Below are 27241 nucleotides of genomic sequence, written 5' to 3' on the forward strand. Positions count from 1 at the left end.
TTGTGTTCTGTAATTTTAGGTCAAAGTCAAACACACCATCAATGTGTGCCGTCCTTGGATGGACCTCACAGCAGTTCGGCAGTTCCACTTTGTCGGACATACTTTTCAGACACTTTATAGGTGTAGTTAATTTCAACTACATGCTATAATATTAGTAGTTGATCTTAACTGGTTATCAAGAATCATTTAAACTACTGATAATGGATTAACCATTTAGTTTTCATATCTACTGAGGCCTGTGCAAATTTTACTTGTATAACGATTGAAATTACCTTAATGACCCTTAATTATGTGCCTGCTCACCCAAGCTTCTCCTGTGGCAGCCAGATCCCTTGCGACGTTCACGTTCACATGCATGTGTGTGTAGTTTGCCTTGTCCAGTTATTGCTCACTCGCCATTGTGCATTGCGTTTCTCGCTTGGGAAATTCTCTGTTACATTTAAAGATGGTGAAGTGTAGCCTTGCAAGTGTAGCAATTAAAACTTCACAAAGTGGGGCTTGCATATCATTACCACATGCAATTAAAAATTGAAATACCGACACAAAGATTTTGTTTGCAATAACAATTGCTGGTCCACGTTTTTGTGATCATGGAAAATATCACGTCGTCTGTCAAATCCCAACCGGCATGCACATTGAACCATAGTACTGCATAGGGCAACCAACAAAAAATATTACCATACCAACAAAAATATTGCTACATTTGCTATTGCTCGTGCAGTGTGTACTATCATACTGGAAAATGGTCGCTTTCAGCTGAATGAGCACCCAAATTTTTGTATCTGGCCAAACTCCTGTGGACATTCATCATCAACTAGTTGCAGTGTGTGGAGAGTCAACCATGGACGTGAAAAATGTCCAGTGTTTAAAGAGGGATGTGAAAGCTGTGAATCTGAGCCTCATTCCAGATGAGACTGAACAAGCCATTCACCAACAAATTCTTCAAATTCTGTCTGTCTCAGAACATGGTGACTATGAATGCAGCTAGTGGGGAACACATTGTGACTTTGGACAAAACCTGGATGCCTTTTCTTCAATCTTCAATTTTGAAGCTATCGGCAGTTGACATTGTGGGAGCATTCAGACTTGACTCTACCAAATACATTTTGTGTGCAGACATTAGCCGAGATGATCATGGTCACCGTGGGATACTCGTGGCCCATTCCCACGCACGCCAATGCGTTCCCGAAGGGACAACTGATTCTGGTAACAATTACTGAGGTGTTGAGAAACTGTTTTGTAAGCCATGCACAAGAAACTTCCAGAACTTGTAGATGTAAAACCCTGACTCTACAACGGCAGTGCCCCACCACATTGCGCCCCTCAGGTTGAAGAATCCTTCAAACAACAGACCATTGAACTGATCCCACAGCCCCCATATTCGCCGGACATTGCGGCCAGTGATTTGTTACGGGTTTTTTTCTCCAACAATCAACCTGCCTTCGTGAGCACAATTTTTCAACATTGGATTTATCATTGGCTCTAAATTACCTTGAAGAAAGCTTTGTTACAGCCATTATGTCGATGGATGGACAGGTGCCAAAGATTTATGGTACTCCTTGGGAACTATGTTGAGAAGTGAAGTATGTCATTTTAAGTCATGTGTGCTTGTTGAAATAAATTAGTAAACCTTCATTATATATTGAATACGCCTCGTATAATTGAATACACCTCATATATATATATATATATATATATATATATATATATATATATATATATATATATATATATATATATATATATATATATATATATATATATATATATATATATATATATATATATTTTAACATATGTACCGGGCGAAGTGGCGTGCGCCTGTAATCCGGCTTCTCGGAGGCTTGGGTTGGAGGATCGCTTGAGGAAGGGAGCTCTGCAGTGGGCCGTGCTATGAGAGGTGTAGGGCAGCCCAGAATCATGGTGAAACCCAATCCATATCCCTGTGTCGTAAGAGGCGACCAGGGTTGTGTCAAAAAGGGCATCCGGCGTAAAACCTGTGCCAAATCAGTATGCGGATCATAACGGATGATCCGCTGTGGCGACCCCTTGCGGGAGCAGCCGAAAGATGAACAACATCAACATATAGTATATATGTGTGTGTGATGTGTGTGTGTGTGTATATGTATATATATATATATATATATATATATATATATATATATATATATATATATATATATATATATCTGTTGAATACATCACTTTTTATCCATATTAGGCTGGAAGGATGGCCGAGAGGTAAGCACACATGGCTCCATATGCAGGGTGATTTCATAAATGTGTGTGCTGTCCCTTGTCTTGGTAACAAGCTACGAACCACACGCGCACCGTTCCACATTTTTGTTTTGTTTTTCTTCTTCTTTGCATTGCTCTCCTGCTTGAACGGTCTGTCATTTGGATGTGCGTGTGACACCTTTATCGGCCCCGCTATGCCCTGTCTCGTCCACCCAGCGCTAGTTGGCGAATTGGCAGTCAATCAAGGTGACCCCACTCTTAAACTTTGTATGTTCTGTGAACATGGCCGGGACGCACCCTTTTGTGCCAAAGCCCCGTGTGCTAACACTTGTGCGCACAGCTTCGTTATTCGCCAAAAAGAGAATATAGAGGACAGACTACAAAGGGATAAAACATTAAAAAGGTACCAGGGGGAAGAAGTTTTAGATATGAACATGCAAGGAAGGAAGATTACTGCTTTCTTTACAAATAATGATATATTTCCTGATATGGTAATATTCTTCACACTTGCCAAAACATTCACTATGGAAATAACGAAAGTTATTTTAACATATGTACCGGGCGAAGTGGCGTGCGCCTGTAATCCGGCTTCCTTCCTCATCAAACATGAGCTTGGCTGGGAACGACGTGTCGGGGTGTGTACAGATGGGGCACCTTCCATGGTCAGATGCAGATCCGGCTTCAAATCCTTCGTGAAGGATGTCGCTCCCCATATCTCCTTCACCCGCTGCATGATACATCGCCATGCTTTAGCGATGAAGACTCTCCCTCCTGGTCTTTGAGAAGTGCTTTCAGATGTGGTGAAGATTGTGAACCACATCCGAGAGAGCGCAACAAACTCAAGAATCTTCAAAGCGAAGTGTGAAGAAATGGGTGCCGATTTCACTGTTCTGATATTCCACACAGAGGTGCGCTGGCTTTCATGTGGTAAAGTTCTCAATCATGTGATTCAACTTCGAGAGGAAATAGCGCCGTTCTTGGAGAGGGTGTACCGAGAAGGAGAATCAGCTTCCTGAAAAGATGCAGGATGAACTGTTTGTGATGCAGGTTGCTTACTTGGCTGACTTCTTCGCCGAGGTGAATTGCTTGAACCTGTCACTTCAAGGAAACCCCCCAATGCTACACACGGCTCGTGACAAAGTGGCAGTGTTCAGGAGGAAGATGCACCTTTACTAGAGGAGAGTCCAGGACGGTGACACGACTACCTTCCCTGAGATGACGACTCTCCTGGATGCTACGCCAGATGCTGAATGCCACTTCCACGAGGAGATCTCAACCCACATTCTGGCAATTAGTGACGCCATCGAACGTTACTTCCCCAGATTGGACGACCGCTCTCGTGATGAGTGCTGACCCTATTTCGTTGAAGATGGTGCCATCAGCGATACTGACGTGGCTGCGAAATTTGAATTTTACCGAAATTGTGAAGATGCGCAGCTTAAGAGTGACTTCATGGAACAAGAGCTCGCCACGTTTTGGCTGAAAGTGAAGGACTGTCCTGTTCTTTCGAAGAGGGCCCTGACCCTATTGGTCCAGTCCCCCTCAACCTATCGATGTGAGGCTGGATTCTCAACCATGGTAACTCTGAAAACGAAGGCACACAATAGGCTTGTGATCGACGCTGACATGAGGTGCTGCCTGTTGAGCATTCATCCTCGTTTTCATCACCTGATGGCTGCAAAGCAATTTCAGTCATCCCATTGACTGAGTATTGGCAGACATGTTTTAATAAATCGGGCTGTTTTTTTTCTTTTCAATTTTTGTTTCGGGGGTCACGGGTTACTGAACCAAGAATGTCTGATAGGGTCTTGGACCAAGAATGTCTGATGGGCCTAAAAGGTTAAGAACCACTGCTCTATGTAACAGTGTACCTGTGTAGATAAGGTGAAGTGCTGAGAAATTTCGGGAGAAGGTGCAATTGGTTTTAAGCATCTGGTTGGTAGGAAGTTATTGTGTTGTTACAGAATATTTGTAAGATCGTTGTTCTCTCCTATTTTCAAGGTTCTTTTAAGTTTGCAATCTTGACCATACGTTATCATGCCGATGTTTCCATGCTGCTTTATAAAGCGACTGAGACGTTCGCCTTTGGTAGCGCATGACCTCTTTAAATTTAAACAGGTCTCTGGATTGAATCGAAAAAGGGGGAAAATGATTTTAATCATACATTTGAGCGAGCTTGCATGGATGGTGTTAACCTGTCTTTTATAACTGTGGTTCGTGTGCTGCCCAACTTAGCTTGGCACTTTGCCGAGACTTGCAGGCCATCGTGTGCCAGTTAATCGTTATGAGCAGCCAAGCACCAAGGTGAAGGTCACGTTGTCCTCTGATTGCCAGTCTGACTAAATGTTTTGCAGTGTTGCTTTTCTGAGACTGGATTTCCCTCCTTCCTTATCCCCCCAAACAAGATCATTCTTGCTTGTTTGCGTGTCTCATTGCACAAGACGACATTCAGCAAATCTCCAGAATTCCAATGAAACCAACAAAATATAAAGTGGCATTTGCATCAGTATAGCCTTGTTTACCTCCACCACCTAAGGTGGACGGAGGTTATGTTTTCACTCTGGTCTGTTTGTCTTTGAGCATGATGTATCAAAAAGTTATGGACAGATTTGGAAGAAACTTGGTAGACATGTTGGGTGTGTGACGAGGAAGAATTGATTTGCCTCTTGTGAGGATCCAGATCCAATAATTTTTGAAAGTGATTCATCACCATTGAGTAATCGGCTAAAAACAATATATATATATATATATATATATATATATATATATATATATATATATATATATATATATATATATATATATATATATATATATATATATATATATATATATATATCTCAAGAAGTTGTGCATGGATTCAGACAAAACTTGCTGGACATGTGTTCGGCGTGTGATAAGGACGAATCAATTTGACTTTGGTGAAGATCCGGATAGGAGAATTTTTATCGATATTTTTCACCATTGAGAGATGGGGCTGCAAACGATATATAGTACAATATTTCAAAAACTGTGGATGAATTGTTTAGGTGGCAAGAGCAAACCAATTAGATTTTGGTTCAGGTCCAGATCCAAGACTTAGACTGTTTAGGCTGGCGGAGATATGCGCTCGACCGAGTGCCGTTCGTTCTTGCTTTTAATCATGTGTTAGAAATGTTATTTTATAAACCCATTTACTATATAAATGCCACTATAATCCCAGTGCACGCACTATACTGGGCTTCATTCGGCTGGTGTTCTCCAATGTCACAAAAAGCGATAAAATATTACAAGCAGCAATTTATGTTTTTTATTTTTTTTGTTTGCGAATGTTTTTGGCCAAATGATAAAATTGCTGCAGTTGTATTTCTGTCGATGGACCACGCCATCAAAATTCAAACGCAACTTTCCCGTCTGTTTGAACACCGCATCACTGAAAATGTCCACAAGGAAGGACAGATGAGGAATGCTCAGTAGCAGCATGTAATGGTTGGAAAAACATACCGTCAAGCAAACAGTCCGTTCTGTCAAGCAAAGAAGCAGCACGTACAGTTTAAAAAAATTAAAAAATCTTCTGTATGACTCGGTCGGGTTTCGAACCACCAGACCTCCCAGACTCAAAGCAGACATTCTCACCGTTAAGCCATGGAGGTCGGTTTTTCCAGCTCGATGTCACAACGTCATTATGTAATGATTAGCCTTTGCACCTTACACTGACGCTTGGCATTAAAAAGTATCGAACATGGACAAACAACCATAACTTGGTGATAATAGCGCAGGCTTTGATGGGCTTCTTGGCCTCCTCCTGTGTCAACATTCCTTGTATAAAGACAACTCGTATATATTATTAATACGAGTACATCACTACATTACATATGCTTGTAAGCAAGTCAACAAGGGAAGACAGATGAGGAAAGTGGACTGTTTTACATTGGTGCAAACTAAAAGGTTGACGCACAAATATTTCCTGCGGTTTTTTTTTTCTCTGTCTCTGTCTCCTGATATTTTTATTTAATTTTCTCAGTTGGACTGCGTGTGAATTTTAAATATGGGTGCATCTTGCATTCACAACTATTGTTTTATTTACTTGGAAACAGCTCACCTGGAACGTAGTTTCCGGGTAGCTTCTGAGAGGGCACGTCGTCCGTCCATCCACAAACACTTGCAACTTCTTCTCTGAAAGTGCACATGATTTTGAAGAAACTTCACCACAACGTTCATCACCGTATATGTACCAAAGTTTGTTCATGGCATTAAAACAAATTGGGCCCTAGCAGGGTCCACAAGGGCCCAAAATAGGTATTTTCTTTCTTCTCAGAAACACCACATGCAGTTCTGATGAAACTTGACCACAACCTTCATCACCCATGATGTACAAAGATTCTTCACTGCATTATATATATAAAAAAAAATCAGTGTCTGTGGTGTGGGAGGGGAGAGCCCCCAAAATATGCATTTGCTTTCTTCTCAGAAACTAAACAATTTCTATGAAGCTTGACCACAACCTTCATCACCCATGATGTGCCAAAGATTCTTCACTGCATTAAAAAAAAACAATCCAGCGGTATTTACTTCTCCATTACATATTTTATGGGTCATCCATGCCTACCAGTGGTTCCCTGGTTATCTTATCCAGCCACCACCAGGTGAGCAACCTGGGGTATTGCCCCTATGTTTAACCTTATGTTTGGTGTGCTTCAGCATCCTGTTAATATGGTATATATGGATTCACCTTCAGAAACATGCATTATATCATGACTTTTTTTGTTTTTTCTTCCATTGCCACTTCAAAATATGCTCTCTCCTTTGAGGCTGTATTTATTTGGTGGAGTTGTAGGGTTGTTTTTGGTGCAGACAGTGGGATGATGTATGGTGTATGTAGGAATACAGGTTCTTATGCTTTCACATTTTACAAGCAGTGTTTTCTCTCAATTTTATTTTCCTGTCGTTTTACAACTTTCTTTATTATCATCATTGTTTATTTTAATTTTAATTTTTATTAGTATTATTTTTTGAAGATAGGATGTTCAGCAAGTTGTGGAGCTGACAGGATGGTCAAATGGCTCGACGCCACAGGCAGGATGATTCATCTATGCGTCTGCCATCCCTCAGATGGGTGTTAAACTGCTGTCCCATCTGCCAGCATTAATTGGTGGATGTTAAAGATCCTATGGTGTCCATTACGAAGATTAGGGGGTACTGAATCTATCTATAAACTTTTCAAACCTGGATTTCTGTCAATGGCAAATCCTCCCTTCTGGATCTGGTTGTGACCAACTTCCCCACCAATGTCTCGTGCCCCTCCTCTGCTCCATTTGGTTCATCTGATCATGTGCTTGTGAAGGTTAACTTGTCTCTAGCCATTGTGCCAGCGAGTCTGGAAGTTCACTAAGGCAAACTTGCAGGGACTGTAAGCAGCAATCACACTTTAAGACAGGTCTCCCGTATCTCCTGCCCCTGATATTAATTCAGCCTTCCACAGAAACCTGCTCTCTCTCTTATGCACAGATTCATCCCATCTTGTCTTAATTTATCTTACCCATCTATCCCAGTCCCTGCCACTGAGTTATGTGGTGCGGCAGTCACCTTGAAACTACTTAGATTCTCTGACTGGAAGGCAAATTCGACCAAAGGCAACGTCAGTTCATTCCACAAAGCCCACAACAAGTGTGTGTCCACACACAGGAGAGCCAGAAAACATAACCTGTCCAACCTCAAGATTGAACTTTCAAACTTGTCACCCTCTAAAACCTGGTGGTACCTTGTTAAGTCTGTCTCTGGTATATGCTCCCCTTCCATCCATTTCCCTCTGTTCAAATGGCACCACAGCTGACTCCGCTCATTGAGAAGGCTGAATGCCTCAATTCTGTGTTTGTTTCCAAATCTTGTGTCCCCAAATCCTCGCTCTGTCATACCCAACTGCTCTTGGACTCTATCTTTTGCACCTGAAAAGGTGGACAAGTCTCTGACAACCCTCGACTGATTCTGCAACCGGACAGGACAGCATCAGCTCGCGTGTTCCAAAAAGCATCCTCTCTCTGCCATTTTCACCCTATAATTTGCCCTAGGTCATATTCCATCTCCTTGAAAGCCAGCCAACTTCACAGCATTGAATAAAAAAGGTGCAAAAACTTGTCCCTTTAAACGACACACCGATCAGCTTACTTCCATTCATCAGCAAGGTCATTGAATCCATCATCGCAATTGACATAAAATCCTTCCTTTTCTCCAAGAGCCTCATCCCAGATCACCAATTCAGATTCAGACCAGGTTACTCCACCTTGGACATGCTGCTTCTACTCTCTAGGGCTGTCTCTCGAGACATACAGTGCCTTCAGAAAGTATTCAAACCCCTTGAATTTTTCACATTTTGTTGTGTTTCAGCCTGAATATAAAATTGATTAATTTCAAAAAATTTTGTCACCGATCTGCACAAAATACTTCATATTGACAGAGTGATAAAATGTTTTTATAAAATTTCACTAATCCACTGAAAATGAAATGCAGAAATATCTAATTTACATAAGTATTCAATCCCTGAGTCAATACTTCGTAGAAGCACATTTGGCAGCGATTACAGCTTCGAGTCTTCTTGGGTTTGTCTGTATCAGCTTTGCACATCTGGATTTGGGGCGTTTCTCCCATTCTTCCCTGCAGATTTGCTCAAGCTCTGTCAATTTGGAGAGGGAGTGTTGGTGAACAGCAATCTTCAAGTCTTTCCACAGCTTCTCAATGGGATTCAAGTCTGGGCTTTGGCTGGGCCACCCAAGGACTTTCACGTTCTTGTTCTGAAGCCATTAAAGTGTTGCTTTGGCTGTATGCTTGGGGCCATTGTCATATTGGAATGTAAATCTTCACCGCAGGCTTAGGTCTTTTTCACCCTGAAGCAGGTTCTCAAGGATTTGCCGGTATTTGGCTCCATTCATTGTTCCCACTATCCTCACAAGTCTCCCAGTCCCTGCCGCTGATGAGCATCCCCATAGCGTGATGCTGCCACAACCATGCTTCACAGTGGGGATGGTGTTAGATGGGTGATTAGCTGTGCCCGGTTTCTGCCAAACGTAGCTTTTTGCATTCAGGCCAGAGTTCATTTTTCGTCTCATCAGACCACAGAATCTTTTGCCTCATGCTCTCAGAGTCTTTCACGTGCCTCTTTGCAAACATGAGGCGTGCTGTCATGTGCCCTTTTCTCAGGAGTGGCTTCCATCTGGCCACTGTCTGAGATTTGTGAAGTGCTGCAGAGACTATTGTCCTTCTGGCAGGTTCTCCCATCTCAGCCAAGGAACTCTGTAGTTCTCTGAGTGGTCAATGGTTCTTGGTCACTTCCCTGACCAAGGTCCTTCTTGCTCGATTGCTCAGTTTGGTCGGACAGCCAGCTCTATGAAGAGTCTGGGTAGTTCCATAGTCTTAAAATTTCCTAATGATGGAGCTCACTGTGTTCTTGGGAAATCTCAACACTCCAGAAATTGTTACTTTCTGAAGGCACTGTTTCTCGAGCTTTCAATGTAGTCTTTCATCCCACTTTACTCTCCAAAGTCTTTGCCTCTGACTTCCAAGACCAACTCCACTCTTGGGTTTCTAACTTCCTCTCCACTTGCAGCCAAAGTGTGGCTGTCAACAGAATCCTTTTCTTCTCCTCTCCCTGTCAAGGCTAGAATACCCCAAGGCAGTAGTGTTCTCGGCCCCTCATCTTCATCTTCTATTCATAATCTTCACCAACGATCTATCTCACTGGAAAATCCTCTTTATCTATTTGTTGATGACCAGCCTCTGCCATGACATCCCTCTTTTATTCAGATTGGCAGGCTTCAGAAATTCAGAAACTGGTCAAACCATTTGAAGGTGTCTTTTAATCCTGGAAAGTCCAACACACTCACTCTTTCCGAAAGGACCATACGGCAAACTCTCCCATCTACTTTCTCTCAAAGAAGTTCAGTTGCTCAAACTCTTGGGTCTCACTCTCTGTCATGATCTTTCTTGGGCAAACCACATTTTGTAGTTGTCCTCCAAAGCCAGTCACCAACTGGGAATCCTCCATTTTGAAAAGTCCTTCCTTGGCACACCTGAACTCTTATGCACCTTCAAGGCCTTCATCCCCAGCTTTATGGATTACTGCTCTCCCCTCTGTGCTGGCACCACTGCCTCACACATTGCTCAGCTCAGAGGAAACCAAGGCCATGACGTCATTGTAATCTCCCGCTATGAAGCTGTCTATGGACCTATCATTTTGCCATCGCCTACAGGTCTGTCTTGTCTGTCTGACTTCCACCCCCCTTCTTGTCTTGCATAATCTGCTCCTGTGCTTTGTTTAACCCCCATATTTCTGCAGAGTGAACCCCCTTCTTGTGAAACTCCCAAAATCCAGAATCGCTGCTCACCTCCACTCATTTGTTCCTCCTTTTTAATTTTTTCACAGCTGTGGAACCAACTACCACATTTTCTTTGATCTCATTCTTCCCTCTAGGTCTTCAAGACAGCTGTTCACCACCATCGGTTTTGGATTCACCATCAGAATCCCAAACCATGATATTTTCTCCAGATGTTAATCCCTCCCCCCTAACCTCACTCCCACTCCCCACCCCCACCCCCAATTTTGGGTCTGTATCCATATTATCCACACCCTGCATTCTCCCCTACCTGTCAACCTTGCCCCCACATCTCTTGTTTGTCAGTCTCCGTTTATTTTCTCTCTCGGCCCTGCTGTTGGTGTTTTCCCCCTATTTCTGCTGTTACTTTTGTTCTGTTGCATCCTGATCCGTTCTATGTTCTAGCTTTTCCACGATCCTTGACTGTATGTGCAAAAAAAAACACCAAAAAACCTATCGCCAGCACCACAGCTAAATTCCAAATTCCTTCTCAAACTACTGCTGGGAGAAGGATGGCAAACCGCCCAGCATGACCCCTGGCCAAGAAATCGCTTCGGCTGAACCATCGCTCTGGAACAGAGTATGTATGGTACATCGGAATAAGTTGTTGGCTTGGAAACAAGATTTGGTGTTTTCAAGAGGTGAGGATGAAGTGATTTGTTTTAAATGTTCAAAACGGCATTAGTACTTAAGTGTGTGATTGGCCATGAGAGGAATGTGGTGGGTCCATCTTAATATCTTCAAAGTACTACCAACTTTATTGGTGGCACTTTGTAAACATATTCTTCAGGGGGGGGGGGGGGGTTGCAGAAATTTCAGCTTAAATACTTATTAGAAACTAAATTAACTTGAAAGTACGAGTAAGCATAGACAAAAACACCTGCACACCCACACAATACTTCGAGGACAACTCAGGGGAAAAAAATTGTTTGTACATAAGCAAGGTAAACGGACAACGTTTTGTGTTCTTTTCTCTGATGTTCTTTGCTCGCATGATGACGAAAGAAGCAGGAGCACGTCCATAGTCGAGTGATTCGGATAGAAGCTAAACTAATGCTTACAGATCAGGCTGCTTGAAAAGAAGAAAGACGTTATGTCTGCAGCGATGATACCTTTATGGAAATGGAACGAATCGCCTCGTGAGGCAAAAATGGTTGTGACTAAATCCTCGGATTTGTAGTATTGTATTTACCACTGTGGATGTGTTTATAACTATAGTCGCTTTGACTACGATGTGGAATTAACTCGACGGCAGTTGATGGGATATTGACAATGGCTCTCGACTTGACCTACACACCGGCTTTTATTTCTCGGTGATTGGTGAGGTCAGGCTTGCAAATGACGTGATTTATGGTCTGCTGCACTCACTCGATCATGCCGTCCGTGGTTCAGACGTCTGTGGATGATTATTGAATGGCAAGTTGTTACGGTTGTACTCATCCTGAAGCTTGTACTGTTTTTAATACCGGAAAAGAACATTTGGGTAAACACTACTTGTGTTACCATTGTGATACTTCTCACAATCAGAAGACAAGATTACTTTTATTTGCAACCAATTAGGGGTATTGTAGTTGTATTGGGTCGTAATAATTTGGAAGGTGCGTTGATTCTTTGTTGCAACATCTGCAGCCAGGTTTGAGATGTTTCTGTAGCTCATAGTGAAATCATCGTCACTGTCACCGTCACCGTCACCATCTCAAACCACTAAAAAAGGCATTTCATTAACTCTACATTTCGCTTTGGCTTTACTTTATCTTGTTTGAGTTTTTAAAGATAATATCTTCTTGGATTCTGCTTTATGTACCATGTTAAAGCTAATCAGACCATTACTAGAATGGCAGGGCAAGTCGGCAATCAAGAGGATCAATGTAATCGGCAAGGGGGGGGGGGGGGTCTAATCGTGATATTTTTTACATCCTGTCTGGTCTTTGATGTAAATGTCTGCAAGTGGGTATGGACAGGGTTTGTGAACTTGGCTAACGACTGCAGGTATTCTTTGTTGCATTGGCTTTGTGGATAGCATCCAAAGTCTGGAAGCCATCTGAAATGATCTACAATGTCAGTTTGGCGAGTTCAGTCAACTGTGGTTTGTTATGATTCATATTCCTAAATATATTCAGCCTGTTTGTAATGAGCAAACACAGCTTTATGCACGTCAAATGAGCATCTTTTGGAATATCAATGGTGTGCTCTGGCATTGTAAAATAGTCGAAGTTGAAACCCGATTACACGCGATTTATTTTCTATATATTTTTTTTGTCATTCTCCTGCCTTCTCAGAGTTAAACGTGGTTAATGAAGTGGTGCACAGCAATAACCAATGCGAGTTGTGTAAGGTATTCACATTTCACACCATATTCTCGACACAGAATCCTAATTATATGTTGGCCTTTTTTATTCCGTTTGATTCAGTTATATGCCATAATGGTTGCGGAGGTAGGTGGAAGAGTTTATTCTCACAAGGCAGATCGTGTTCCTGCAACAAATGAGAAATGAAGGCTTTGGATAAATGTTCTTATGCCTGGCTTGATTTAAAAGCTACCAGGTACAGTCAGGTGAAACCGTTCGCATTCGTGGAAAGTGAAATCGATGATGGTGTGACATCCCACTCACTGCACGGCCATTGACCATGGAGGAAGAGAGGAAGGAAGGTTAAATAAATATATATTTCCCCTGGGAGTGGGGGAAATCCTCAGATATGAAATGGAATAAAGGGAAGATGTAAGTACATTGGTAACTGAATGAAAGGGCTCGATGTTGTTGCCACACATTGAAAATGCACCGGTAAGTGAAAAATAATATTGGCCATAACGTTTGGTGTTCTTTATTTGAAGCATTTTGAACGTGTAAGTAATTGTATTTACTGTAAAACCTCATGTGTAAGTCACACTTTTTCCCCCCAACAGAATCGTATGCAGGTATAGGGTCCACCTTATGCACAGGCACTGACTGGCCTTGAGGCTTGAATCGGTTGCGGCTGCAACGGCAGCAACCCGCAACACATAGCACTAGCAGTGCACAGCACTTTACGTCTGACGGTGGGAAAGGAATGGTTATTATTAATATTCTTAAGCTGTGACATAACATGTAAGAGATTATTTTATTATTATTATTATTATTATTATTATTATTTATTTATTTTTAATTAACTTGTATCGATAAAAAGCGTTCCTTTTAAAATATTTTCGCGTTTTTATGGCCCCAAAAATCGTGGTTTAAAAAAACAAACAAACACAGGATTAAAGACCTCACGAATAACCAAGCTGTTAACTACGGGGGCACACCAGAGCATAAGAAGGGTGAAGTCCAAATTGGTCAAGTGTGGTGAGCTGACAAAACGAAGCTGCTTTATTATAATAATTGATTGGACAAGAGAAACAAAAACAGAACAAACCATCACCACCATCTCTTATCTTCCCCCATCCAAAACCTCGATCTTTTCTCCCCCCGTTAATCCACCCCAAACCAACCTCCTTCAAATTCCCTGCTTTCCTTCCTGAAAGTCCCTGTAGTGTCCATCTTGTTTACCCCGTGTTCCCCGCCCCATCCCTCTTCCTTCCACAGATCTCCTAATGTCTTTGCCCCCCCCCCCACAGTTTTGTTCTTCTCACTCCTGCCCCTCCTGTCTCATGCCCCCCTTGCTGTGTGTTGTGTGTTGGCTCTCATATGAGCTTCAACAATGTATACAAAAAAAACAGCATATAAAAAAGGGAGCAGGAGACGAGGGGGTGAAACCATCCAAAAAAACCCATCCAAGATCGTGCCCCCCCTCCCCCTAACCAATGAAACTTCCTTAGCAGCCCAATGTGCCTGACCGTGCAAAGAGGGCCATCCATTCATAAAATCTCAAAATCCATCCAAATATGCATTTTAATTTTGTATATACTTCAAATGATGCGGAGTTGATCCCCCTGTCAACTTCAAATGAATGTGAAAACAGTCCTATATTGTAGGGAAGTGAGTCGCATCTTCATTGGATAGATTTGTTCCTTTCCACTAAACCTTTGATTTCTATTGAGTTTATTTTGGATCGCTTTAAATGTCAGCGGGTGTGTACTGAGCTATGCTGTTTACCTGTGGAAAGTGATTGGCTGCGTTTAAAGAATGTACGACGTAGCATTACCTTGGAGAGCCTTTCAGCTGCGGATTGTTGCACTTTTGTCCTTGCAAAGCTGCAGTAATGGGCATCATCTGTTATTTGAATGACCAGTGTGCAAAGTTGTGTGAGATTTATAGCAACCGTTGATGCAATTTATAACAACCTGGGGAGGGGAGAGTGAGCACATCACTTTCCAGTTTGAATGTATAAAAATGTAATGGCCTAACGAATGAGATTAAATGCCTTGATGTATCTAACATAGTGCTGTGAAAATTGCATGAATTTCCTCCCCCACCAGCCCCCCCTCCCCCCCAATCACTAAACTTTCAATTGAATTGCATCATTTGTTTCCAAATAGGCAGAGCAACAGTAAATGGTTTTTAAACAAATTAGATTCCTTTTTTTAGCTCGCCTGTTCGAAGAACAGAGAGCTATAGTGATACCCCCGGCGTGAGCGTCAGCGTCAGCGTGAGCGTGAAAATGTTAAAGTTTTTGGTGCAAGTTATTTTTTTTCCTTTCTAATGTTTTTATCTACCACACTTTTTTTATACGCCCAATATATATATATATATATATATATATATATATATATATATATATATATATATATATATATATATATATATATATATATATATATATATATATATATACATACATATATATATCGGGGCGTATTATGTGATAACTTCCATCTGTCCGTCTGTCTGTCTGTCCGTCCGTCCGTTGCTGTCCGCACTCTAACTCCCAAAGTTTTCAACTTTTACGTTTCATACTTGGTGCATAGGTACAGACTGTGGAGACGGTGTGTCGCGACATATGTTCGTCATCTAAAGTGGTTGCCATGGCAACCAGGATGCTGTTTTCTATCCGTTCCTGTCCGCACTCTAACTCCCAAAGTTTTCAACTTTCACGTTTCATATTTGGTACATAGGTACAGACTGGAGACGGTGTGTCGCGACATTCGTTCATCATCTAAAGTGGTTGCCGTTTTCCATGTAGTAGGACAATTCTGTATATACCTTCTTGTTCGGGCGTATATTGTGCTCACTTCCGCTCTTGTTACTGATTACATATATTGCTTTAAAATTATTTGGATCAGACTTCACTGCAATGCTTAAAAAAAAAAAATAATTAATTATTAGACTAGTTTTTTAAAAACGATAAATGTATAAACAGGCGAGCATTGGGTGGCTTTGACACCAACTCTGGTTTATTTTTTATTTTCTCATACAAGTATAGAACTTATGCATCAAATTTTAGCTTTAATAATTTACTTTGTCATCTAATTTATCATGTCGCACTATCAGAGCGTTTAAAGCTTTTTTTCATGATTGCATGCATGTTGGAAAATGGTGGTCAAGGTCGAATGGACTCTTTATTGCAGAACATGTAAACTCATGGTTTGCTGGAATTCTGTACGATATCTACCCTGAGTAAGTTACACAGGCAGTGGCATTGACACTAGTCTGTGTTCAAGCAAAAACCAACATGGCCGTCAACATTGTCATGTGTGCTGTTGAACCGAGATGTGCTAGGTTGGTTGTGAATGAGAATGTGAAAGAAACTGGAACAGTCTGGGAGGTTAGCGGTTTGATTCTGACCCTCGCTGAATCAAAACAAGGAGGCGATTAACCACTTCTTTTGTGTCTTTGGACACATAGGGCTGCGGAGGCACTTTTATAATGGCGAGGACCTAGGGGGCATAATCCTGGACGGGTCACCACTCCAAAGCAAGATGCTCAAATGGCTTTCTTCCTAGTAAGCTGACGTGTCCATTTTGCCGACCTCGGAAGGATGATAGGCTGAGTCAACCCACCTGGTGCTCTGTTAACAGCATGACACGTGCACAAACTCAGGACCCTGAGATCTTAAGCTGACCACTTTTTAAAAATTATTATTATTCTTTTTTTGTTTTTGTATACATAGTCGAGGCTTGTGGAACAGCTAGTGTTGGTGCACTGAACGGATCACAACACAACAGGACAAAAGGAACAGTTGAGAGAGAGGAAACACCAACAGCAGAGTTGAAGGCCAAGATAGAGGCAGACTTGGACAAACAATGGGTGGTGGGGAGGATTGAGGAGCAGCAGAGGATGCATGTGGCAGACGAGGTGGATACAGAAGGAAACTCTCAGGATGGAAAACTTGAAATTTGGAAGGAGGAGGCCTTGGCATTTCGGGTTGGGATGGGGGTAGAAAAGATCATGATTTTACATTGGGGACGATCTGAGATGGTGGGGATCAGCTTCCTTGAAGACTTGGAGAGAAGAATGAGATGGAAGAGAATGTTGAAGTTGGTTCCACTCTGCAAGGGAGCATGATTATTGCAGATCAATTTGGCCACATTTGAGGTATACACATCTAATGAAGTCACATGACTGAATCAGTGGCAAAGGTAGTGATCCACCAGCCATGAGTCATAACATCACAAGGAAATTGTCATGTATAGGAGATCCTCATTCATGTCAGGCAGGCTTAATTTTGAAAACTATTTGCAAAACGTCGCAGTTGGTTCAAGGAAGTTTTTATAGTGTTACCTTTATCATATAAATGGAATGAAATATTAAGGTTTATATAAAATATGTACAAACGCAAAGCATGCCAATAATAATAATAATAAAACATCCGTATAACGTATAAACTTCTCCAATAAATTGTAAAACATATGAATAATAATAATTACTATTAGATCATAGGTAAAAATGCAAAATGTGGTTCCTCCAAAAAGTATTTAGCAAGGTAAGGATTGTCCCAATAAATCATCATGTGAAACCATCCCTATGTCTTTCTTTGAATAATGGTGTCCCTAGAAAAGACACTGTGTGTGTTCGATCAATATAACTTTGTATTTTCTTGGGACAACCATTATTCAAAGAACAATGTAAGGATGGTTTCACTTGATAATTTCTCATGACCATCCCTCCCTTGTTTACATACTTTTTGGTATTACATTCCTACATCCTTTTGCATTTTTACCTCTGCCACCGAAGGTAGAAGGAGGTTATGTTTTCGTCCCTGCCTGTTTGTTTGTGTGCAGGATATCTCAAAAAGTTGTAGATGGATTCAGATGAAATTTGGTTGGCAGGTTGGGTGTGTCGCAAGGACAAACTGATTCGATCTTGGTGAGGATCTGGATCCGGCGACTCAAATTTTTTTGAGAGATAGGGCAAACAACGATATTACATATGTCAAAAAGTTGTGGACAGGTTTGGATGAAACTTGGTGGACAGGTTGGGTGTGTGACGAGGACGAAATGGTTATATTTTGGTGAAGATCCAAATCTGGATACGAGAATTAAAAAAAAATTATTTGAAGTGGTTCTTCACCATTGAAAGATAGGGCAAAACCGATACATGGCATGATATTTCAAAAAAATTATTTGCCGCCATATGTTCTACTGAATCAGGCATTGTGTGGTAGAAGTATGCGCTCTACCGAGTGCCTTTCTAGTTTAAGATGTTTTCATTACTTGTTTGTTTACATTTTTAGAAATGTATATAGATGTTGTACAACTGATTTGCAAATGCTGTAGTACAAACATTATAGACGTGCTCACATTGTAATGGTTCGCTACATACTTTAAGTAGATATGTGCACCAAGCTTAGGGTCAGGTCAGGAATGGGAGCATGTACCGGAGCAGCGCATAGCTACATCCACTTTCCGCTGGGACTCCAGGGGCCTCTGTCTGGCCATCCCCCAGGTAGATACCAGGCCCATCCCCATCTCCTTGAGATGTTGATCAATCTGCTGCAACCACGAGACTCGTGGTCGGCCTCCTCCACTCACAAGGCTTCCTCTGAGAAAATCTGATGAGCAGGATCAGCGTCAGGAAAATGAGCCACTTGGCCAGACAACCACAGCTGACGCTCATGGACTATGCAGGTAACAAATCTCATTTGAGTCTCTGTCAGCAACCGCTCGTTGGACACAAAGTCCGACCAGCGATAGCCAAGGATTCTCCGAAGAGACCTGGTCCCAAAGGAATTAAGTCTCCATCTCAGATCCTTGGCCAGAGTCCAAGTCTCGCATAGAGCAAGACTGGAAGCACGAAGGACCTGAAGACTCGGACTTTCGTCCTCCCGCACAGATAGCGGCAACACCACACCCCATGATCCAGTGAATCAATGACTCCCCAGGCCCGACCCAGACATCTGTTGACCTCTGGCTCACAGCCAGCAGAGACATGAATATAACTGCCAAGGTAAGTGAATCTCTTTGACCTCAACATACTCGCCACAAAGAGGTACAGACAGGATAGCAGCATCCAAGATGTCATTGAAAGCCTGGATCTTGGTTTTGACCCAGGGAAACCGTAATCCCAGCAGCTCCAACGACTCATTCAGAACCTCGAGGGCCCTCAAAATGATATCCAGTGTCTCTGCAAAGATGACTGCATCACCTGCGCAATCAAGGTCAGAGATCTTGACATTCCAAAACGATGCACCGCAACTTGATCTCTCCGACATCTTCCCCATAATCCAGTCCATACAAGCGCTGAAAAGTGTGGGGGCCAGGACACATGCCTGACGAACTCCAGTAACAACGGGAAATAAGTCAGAGATGGTATCACCAAATCTCACAGCACTCTCAATACCAGAGTAGAGTTCAGACATCAGATTGATCAGTTTTGGTGGCACTCCACAAAGACCAAGAATCTTCCAGAGGGCAATCTTCCTGATTCACTGAATCAAACGCTTTGCAGAGATCAACATAGGCTGCAAGCAGCCCCTGCCGAAACTCTCATCTGCGTTCAGTGAGGACCCGAAGAAAAAGTATGCGGTCAATCGATGACCTCTTTGGTGTAAAGCCTGACTGCTCTGGATGCTGGTGCGTAAGCAGATGGTGGCGAACCCTGTCAAGAATTATCCGAGCGAAGACCTTGCCCGGCACTGGAAGCAGTGTCACCCCTCGGTAGTTGTTGCAGTCCTGGCGATCACCCTTCCCTTTCCAGAGAACGACAACAAGGCCCCTCTTCCAGTCAGTTGGGATGATGCCTGTGTTCCAGGCAGAGCACAGAACTGCATCCAACGACACGAGTACAGCATGGATGCCACAGATCCCAGGAGCTTTACCCCATTTCAACCGGTTCACCGCAGCCTGTGTTTCCACAAACCAAGGTGGACCGCAGTTGATTGGAGGGTCAGCCATAGGGATAGTAACACCCCTGACATCCAACTCGACAGCTGGTGGATCAGCCTGGTACAGCTGCTCAAACTTCACTTCGGACTCCCCTGTCAAGAGCCCACCACCCTGTGCTCTAACTGCAGTACACCGAGGGACGGGCTTGGAGGAACGCAATGTGTGAATTCCCCTGCAAGCAGGACGAGAATCACTTGACCACAGGTCCTCTACCCCTTCACAGATTCCTTACACATAGGCCTCCTTGTCCACCCATAGTCCCCTCCCTTGGTGCACGTACAGTTTTTCGCCTCAGCTGTGCCGTTCAGCCTGGCCAGGCGACTGGTCAATGATATCCAGTATCCCTTGAGAGACAAAATTCTTCTTCACCCTCCGGTGAGTTCCAAGACATCCAACGGCAACATCAAGGATTGTGGTCTTGAAGGCGCTCTACAACTCTTCAGGATCCCCCAAAGCACCCAGACTCCCCAAATCTCCGCTCAGCCTGTTCGCAAACTGCTCGGCTACCCTCTCATCCTTTAGCTTGCCAACATCCAGCCTCGGCTGGGATGGTACCATTCTGATGGATTTAAGCTGCAACTTCAGAGTTGCTACAACAAGCCTGTGGTCAGTATTGAGGAACTGAGCACTCTGGTAGACCCTGCAGTTCTGGATTATCCTCCAGCGACCATCAACGACCACATGGTCAATCTCCTTTTCCACACCGCCAGGAGCCTGTGACTGCTCAAACCATGAACCAGCCACCCGAAGTCCATGCCTTCTTGCAAAGTCAAGGAACTTGGTGCTGTTCGGGTTTACAGTTCCAGACCCATGGGGACCAATAAATGTCTCATAACCATCCCTTTCAGTTCCAATCAATGCATTGAAATCCCCCAAGACTTGAAGATTATCTCGCCTGGGGCACTGATCAACCACTGACTTGAGCATGGCATAGAATGTGTCCTTCACAGTGAGATCACTCGCCTCAGTCGGAGCACATACAGAGACAATGAAAATGACACCCAAGGAGTGACGAATCCTTCGTCTCGTAATACACTCGTTGACCGGTGTTACCTCAATTATCATTGGAGTCAGCTTATTGGACACAGCCACAGCAATTTCTTGGGCATGGTAACCATCAGAATGACCAGACCAATAGTAAGTAGGTCTAATCACCCGCCATGATCTCATCACTATCCGGTCTCTGAACCTCAGAAAATGATGCAATACCGATGTCGAAACACTTGAGCTCAGATGATAACAGAGACAGGTGATCATCCTCTTTTAGGGATATGACATTCCAGGCACCTACACAGAAGGACCGCCTCAGGTTAACCCAAGGAGACCTCCGTCTGGTGGAGGACACCTCAGCGCCACCCCAACTCGTACTTCCGCAATCTGACCCTGGAAGGTTTCCCCATGGTTTCCCTCCTGTCATCAAAGATTGGGGGTCTTGAAGGCTTTGCCCCAATCCCGTCATCCGGTGAGCTGCCGTGCGAATGGCACCTGCATAGGAGGTACTCCCACCGAGTCGGTTAACAGATTTCGTTTTTGCTTTTGGTATGTTTTGCGGGATGAAGTGTTTTACGGTGGCTGGAGTGCATATCATGCCACCAACCTCCTCAAAAAAGTAACCCAGCTGCAGGAAGACGTCCGCAGACACAGTTGGACACTAGATATGGATGGCCGTTGGCTCACAAGGAGCTCCTCCACCCTTTGTTTAACAGGTTTTGTTTTTCATCTTGCTGGGTGTCCATATCAGACACTCTCCTCACAAGAAACTTGGTGGGGGAGACAGTTTAGTTGCCAACAACCTGACCATGGAACAGTTTAGTACAGTTTTACATGGTACCTGTAGCAAGTCACAGATCTAATCTGACCTGATCTGACAATAAGTTTAAGGGTGGGATGTTTTGGGAATTGCAGCCCCCTACCAGTGGACATTTTTCTTATTTTCTGTGAATTTTCATTTCTGCAGAAACTGATGAAGGAGAAAAAATTGTTGAGCTAAAAAAAATCATCTCGTACATGTCGTTATATCAATGATATTTGTGTGCTTAACTATAATTTTTAGATAGGCAGCTTCACAAGATTTATCCAGAGAGCCTGATTGCAAACAGGAGTGGTAATGATTGTACAGTTGCTGCATATCTGGATGTGTTGGTTAGAGCTGGACAGAATGGCTTTAGTAGAAGTATATATCATAAAGTTGATGGTTTCATTTTCCTGGTCGTCTTGTACACCTTTCCTTGCAGCAATGCACCAATTAAAATGGGTTACAATGTCTTTTCATCTCAGCTACTTAGATTTGCAAGAATTTGTTCAGTTAAGGATGATTTTGTGGAACGTGCTGCGAAGGTTTTTTTTTTCCATCATGTTAAACAGAGGAAATTTGGCTGATTGTTTTATCAGGTCTTGTGAGAATGTCTTTCGACTCCATCGTCGCCTTTTATTGAAGTTTGTTTGGTTTTCATGCAAACAATTCCTTTTGCATTGCATTTGATATAATAATTAATTAATTATCTTGGTGAGGTAAATTCTTCAATTAATATTTTATATATATATATATATATATATATATACATACATACATACATACATACATACATACATACATACATACATACATACATATTTATTTATAGATTTAGTAAATAAAGGATGTATTTAGATTAAAAAAGGAGGAAAAAAAATAAAATTAATTAATATCATATTTTAAATACATTATTAATAAGCATTGAAATAATTTGATGGTTGCGAAGATATGCAGTGCAGCATGTTAAAATCGGTTATTAATGACAGTTTGAGTCTCTCGTTAGATCTAGGTGCTGTGTAATGAATGTGTCAACAAGTCACAAGGTAAAGTAAGTGGGGAAAGACAGACATCTTCCAAACAGACATTACTCATTCGTTTCAAGTGTCTTTCTATGTGTGAGCGTGATGTGTACGTTGACACACAGTGTCTGTGGCATTTGAGCTCGATAGATTCGTCTGCCTGTAATCTCTGTTCAAGCTCTTCATGTATACCATCTTGTCTTGCTTTGCTTGACCGGATGATACTTCACACTCTGTCTGGACCAACTGTTACCAGAGGTTTTCCAGCTTTAGTTGCCTCGCAGGGACTGAAGAAACAGTCTCCCATGGTGATGGAGCCTCAACCTGTGACAATAGAGGTAATTAGAAACATCAGTAAACATTTAATTTCTTTGTTCGTATTTAAAAAAATTTCTCGGGAAACAGGTTCCACCCTTTGTACTTTTAAAAATCAATAAAATACACAGTTGCTTTCAGACAGATCATGTTGAATAATAATAAAAAAAAAACTTGCTTGCAAATAATATCGATCGTTCTACTGTATCAGAAGACATTACTCTTACTTAAAACTCAGTTCTCCATGTTTCTTTCATTACATTACAAGCCTCAACTTACTTGATCAGAAACAGTTCATGCTGTTGATTTTCTGAGGTCAGCCATTTCTTCACAACTGTACTGGGGATAAACGGCTCTGCGCAAGTTATTTTCAAACAGTTTTGTTGTTGTTGTATAACTGTACTGCTAAAACGCCGATCGGCGCGGACAAATTCAGGCGGTAGGGTTATGCTAATTTGCATATTAATGAGCTAAATTTCAATGTTATCAAATTGTAAGTGGTTTTATCATGACCCATGACCCTAAAAACATGGGTTTGGACACCTCGTCCAGGCTGTTTGGATGCTTACTTCTGGAGATATTCAGAAAAATTATTTTGATAATGGCGACTGCTAATTTGCATATTAATGAGCAAAATTTAAAAATTATCAAATATTAAGTGGGTTTATCATGACCAGTGACCCTAAAAACATGGGGTGTAGATGCCTTAACCAGGCTGTTTGGATGCTTACTTTTGGAGATATTAAGAAAAATTGTTATTTTGATAATGGAGACTGCTAATTTGCATATTAATGCAAGGTCATCTTGAAAAATGGTGTTTGACATCCGGACTATTGTTGCTGTCACCGTATATATTGTCACTCTCACCGTCCTGACAATATTTCACCATTAACCACATCCATATCGGTCTAATTGGCCCTTGGGCAAATGTATCTGGTGGCCCACCTCCACCGGGCTGATTGACAGTCGTAGTCCTGCCCATCCCTCTGATCCCTTCCTATTCCTTTACAAAGGAATGCAGTTTTGTACATACTCTTTGTGGAATGCTTTCAAGCTATTAAAATTACAATAGCAAAGGATGCTGCATTAAGTAAAACTGTCAGATGGTTCCAGAGTCATTGCCATTGAGAGAGGCAGCTTGGAAATATGCTGTCTGAAGATTATTATAATCATTATTATGCATTATTATGATGAATGAGAAGAAGATTTGCCAGTTTTGATCGATCTCGGGGGGTTTTTTTTGGGCTTTTGCCATAATTTGGAGTACTCGAAAGTGATCTCTGCCTCGACAATCAACTGAACAGACCAGGTTGGCTCTCGTATGTAGCTTGTGACCTTTTTTTTTCTTCTTCTTTTTTTTTTTAAAGAGAAGATACTCCAACTTTAGTTTTGGATGTAGTGTGTGGGACCAACATGTTTTTCCACACCATTCCTACATCGAGAATGCTGATGAAGATTTTCCAGTCAGCGAGATCATTGATGATCAGGAATAGGACTGAGCCCAGGACACTGCCTTGGGGCACTCCAGTAAAGCTTTAACCTTTAAACCAACACCAGGCTTCTGAATCATACTGCTGACTTAAAAAAAAAACAACTTTAAAAATGGTCCTTATTTTACACTCAGCACTTAAATAAGAGAACACAGACAAACAAACCGCATTGGTTGGCATCCACCAAGGGATGGGTTGTTCTTGAGGATTCGGTTACTTGAGCAAAACCTTCATTCTTCCTCACTTCAAATTACCCTTTGGTAAATTTATCTTAGCTTTGGGTTACACACATACGTGACAACCTTATTAGTCATATTTTTGATTCAATATTGCTTATTGGTCCCCTACTGGTTTCACCGGAGGGGGCTATAGGTTTGTGTCTGTCTGTCCATCCGTCCCACCTATGGTTTTTCAGATTTTCTTCCCCGTACCCTTGAACATATTCAATGCCTGGTGTTGGCACAGTGGTTAGGGCAGTGGCTTGGGATCCAAAAGGTCCTGAGTTCAAGCCCCGTTGGGCCACTGAATTAATACACCAGGGGGTTGACTCAGCCTGTCATCCTTCCGAGGTCGGCGAAGTGAGTACCAGTGTACTGGGCCGGTGTATGCCCCGGTTAGAATAGGTGTACCATATTCCCTGTGTTGTGTCGTAAGAGGCGACCAGGGTTGCGTCAGGAAGGGCATCCGGCGTAAAACATGTGCCAAATCACGATGCGGATCATACGGATGATCCGCTGTGGCGACCCCTAACGGGAGCAGCCGAAAGAAGAAGAAGGAGACCCTTGAACATATTCAATTGAAAGTTTGTACATTGCTTTATTATGAGAAGTTGCAGAACAAGTTTGAGTTTTAGGGTGTTTGAAATTTTTCAGTTGTGCCTTTTTTAAATCTAGAAAAATCACATACAAGAAAGGTCCCTGTGCTCTGCATGAGAAGGTGGCTGGACAGCCGGTTCGTGAAGGACTTGGGCTAAAAACACTTACTGTAACTGATCCCAACAGAAGTGAGGTGGGTAATATTTATACGATGACACAATGCTGAATCCGTGAATGTCATGAGTGGAAACCCTCACTTGATTCCCTCATTCTGCTTAAAACTCAATCTATCTATCTATCTCTCCCTCTCTCCTCTCTCCTCTCTCCTCTCTCCTCCTCTCCTCCTCTCCTCCTCTCCTACTCCCCTCCTCTCCTACTCTCCTCCTCTCCTCCTCTCCTCCTCTCCTCCTCCCCTCCTCTCCCCCTCTCCTCCTCTCCTCTCTCCTCTCTCCTCTCCTCCTCTCCTCCTCTCCTCTCTCCTCTTCTCCTCTTCTCCTCTTCTCCTCTTCTCCTCTTCTCCTCTTCTCCTCTTCTCCTCATCTCCTCTCTCCTCTCTCCTCTTCTCCTCTCTCCTCTTCTCCTCTTCTCCTCTTCTCCTCTTCTCCTCTCTCTTTTCCAAACGGCATCATTCCAATCACAAATGAATACAATCCCATCAATATAACAAAATACAAACATTCGTGAGGTCGCCGAATCACGTGACGCCCAATACAGACGAATCCGCCGGCGAGAAAGGGTGGATACGAAACACTTTGCACGAATGGAAAATTAAAATCATAAATGTATTGAGAAATTTATGAAACCTCCCACCCACCTTCGGACATCCGCTGGGACCCCAAAACTTTCCACAGAAGGTTTGACGCCGCTAACCCCAACACTGAGGGAGTAGTTTGGGGACGGACAGACACTTCTGCTTTATAATATAGACTAGCGAGTCGTGATATATTGCACAAGCCATGGATCAGTGTTCAGCTTCCCTGACTCCACCTCAATAAAATTGTGCGCCACCAATTGCATGAAGCGGTACGGATCGGCAGTCTTTCGGCGTGGGTGTTCCTCCATGGCCCAGTACAATTTCAATGATCCCGGGTGTATAATTAATACGCGTTTTGTGTTAACAGAAGGCAAACCCAACCAAGAAATTTGTCACATTTACAAAGGTGTTTCGATCAGAGATTTTTTTTGACGATGCAATGATCTTCACAGTGTTGTGAAACATTGAAACTGGGTCTTCAACTATGTTAAAGTTGAAACATTTTTTTTTTTGTATACATGTTAGAGGCTCATGGATGAGTGAGATGATGGAGGGAGAAAGCAATGCATTGACAGTGGGGCAACAGAGCACCAGGGGGATGAACAAACAGGAGAGAGAGATATATATATATATATATAGAGAGAGAGGGATGAGGGAAACGAACACAACCACCTGCAAATATAAAGGTAGAGGTATTAAATTGAGGCTTACTGACTACCATACTGTGTTACAGAGCATTGGTTTCACCGAAGTAGTTTCTTTGCCAGTTTCTCAGTTAGTGAGAGCCAAAGGTCTGAAATTGGCATTTACACAAAATCCTTGTAATTGACGTTCTTGATGTGTGCCCCTGTGTGGTTCAGATAGGCATTGATCCTGACTCCAAAGTTCTGTCCAACTTTCCAGTAGGTCTCATGTGGCACTGCCTGGAGGTCGTCTGACACCGCCTGCTTCAGATCATTCAGTGTGGCAGGGTGGTTGGCATAAACAGAGCCCTTGGCAGACTCCAGAACCAGTAGTCCAGAAGGTTCAAGTCTGGGCTGTGGGGTGCCCAGTCATGAGCGGTACCCAGGGCAACTAGGCGGTTTCTGAAAAGCTGCTGCAGGAAAGTGATGCTGTCACCAGCTGGATGTGGGGGTGCACCTTCCTGCATAAACCAGGTCATGCTGAGCTGGTTTTGGGTGACCTTTTGGGCGAGATCATTATGGAACTTCTGGAGCATGGCCTGGTAG

General features: G+C 42.6%; 1 protein-coding gene and 1 long non-coding RNA gene across 4 annotated transcripts in view; one reads left to right on the forward strand and one right to left on the reverse strand.

Moving 5' to 3' along the window:
• LOC147014154 (AF4/FMR2 family member 4-like) overlaps positions 1–27241 on the forward strand; it is a 104302-nt gene that overhangs the window by 19393 nt on the left and 57668 nt on the right. The gene's annotated exons all lie outside the window — the stretch shown is intronic.
• LOC147014155 (uncharacterized) lies at positions 16612–26164 on the reverse strand. Its single transcript, XR_015050663.1, has 3 exons — positions 26073–26164; positions 22831–22962; positions 16612–16989 (listed from the first exon to the last, which is right to left on the reverse strand). It is a non-coding gene; the product is annotated as an uncharacterized LOC147014155 (long non-coding RNA).

This window comes from Eptatretus burgeri, chromosome 13 (genome assembly GCF_056783735.1).
Source record: "Eptatretus burgeri isolate ZD-2024b chromosome 13, Ebu_testis_v1, whole genome shotgun sequence".
Lineage (NCBI taxonomy): Eukaryota > Metazoa > Chordata > Myxini > Myxiniformes > Myxinidae > Eptatretus > Eptatretus burgeri.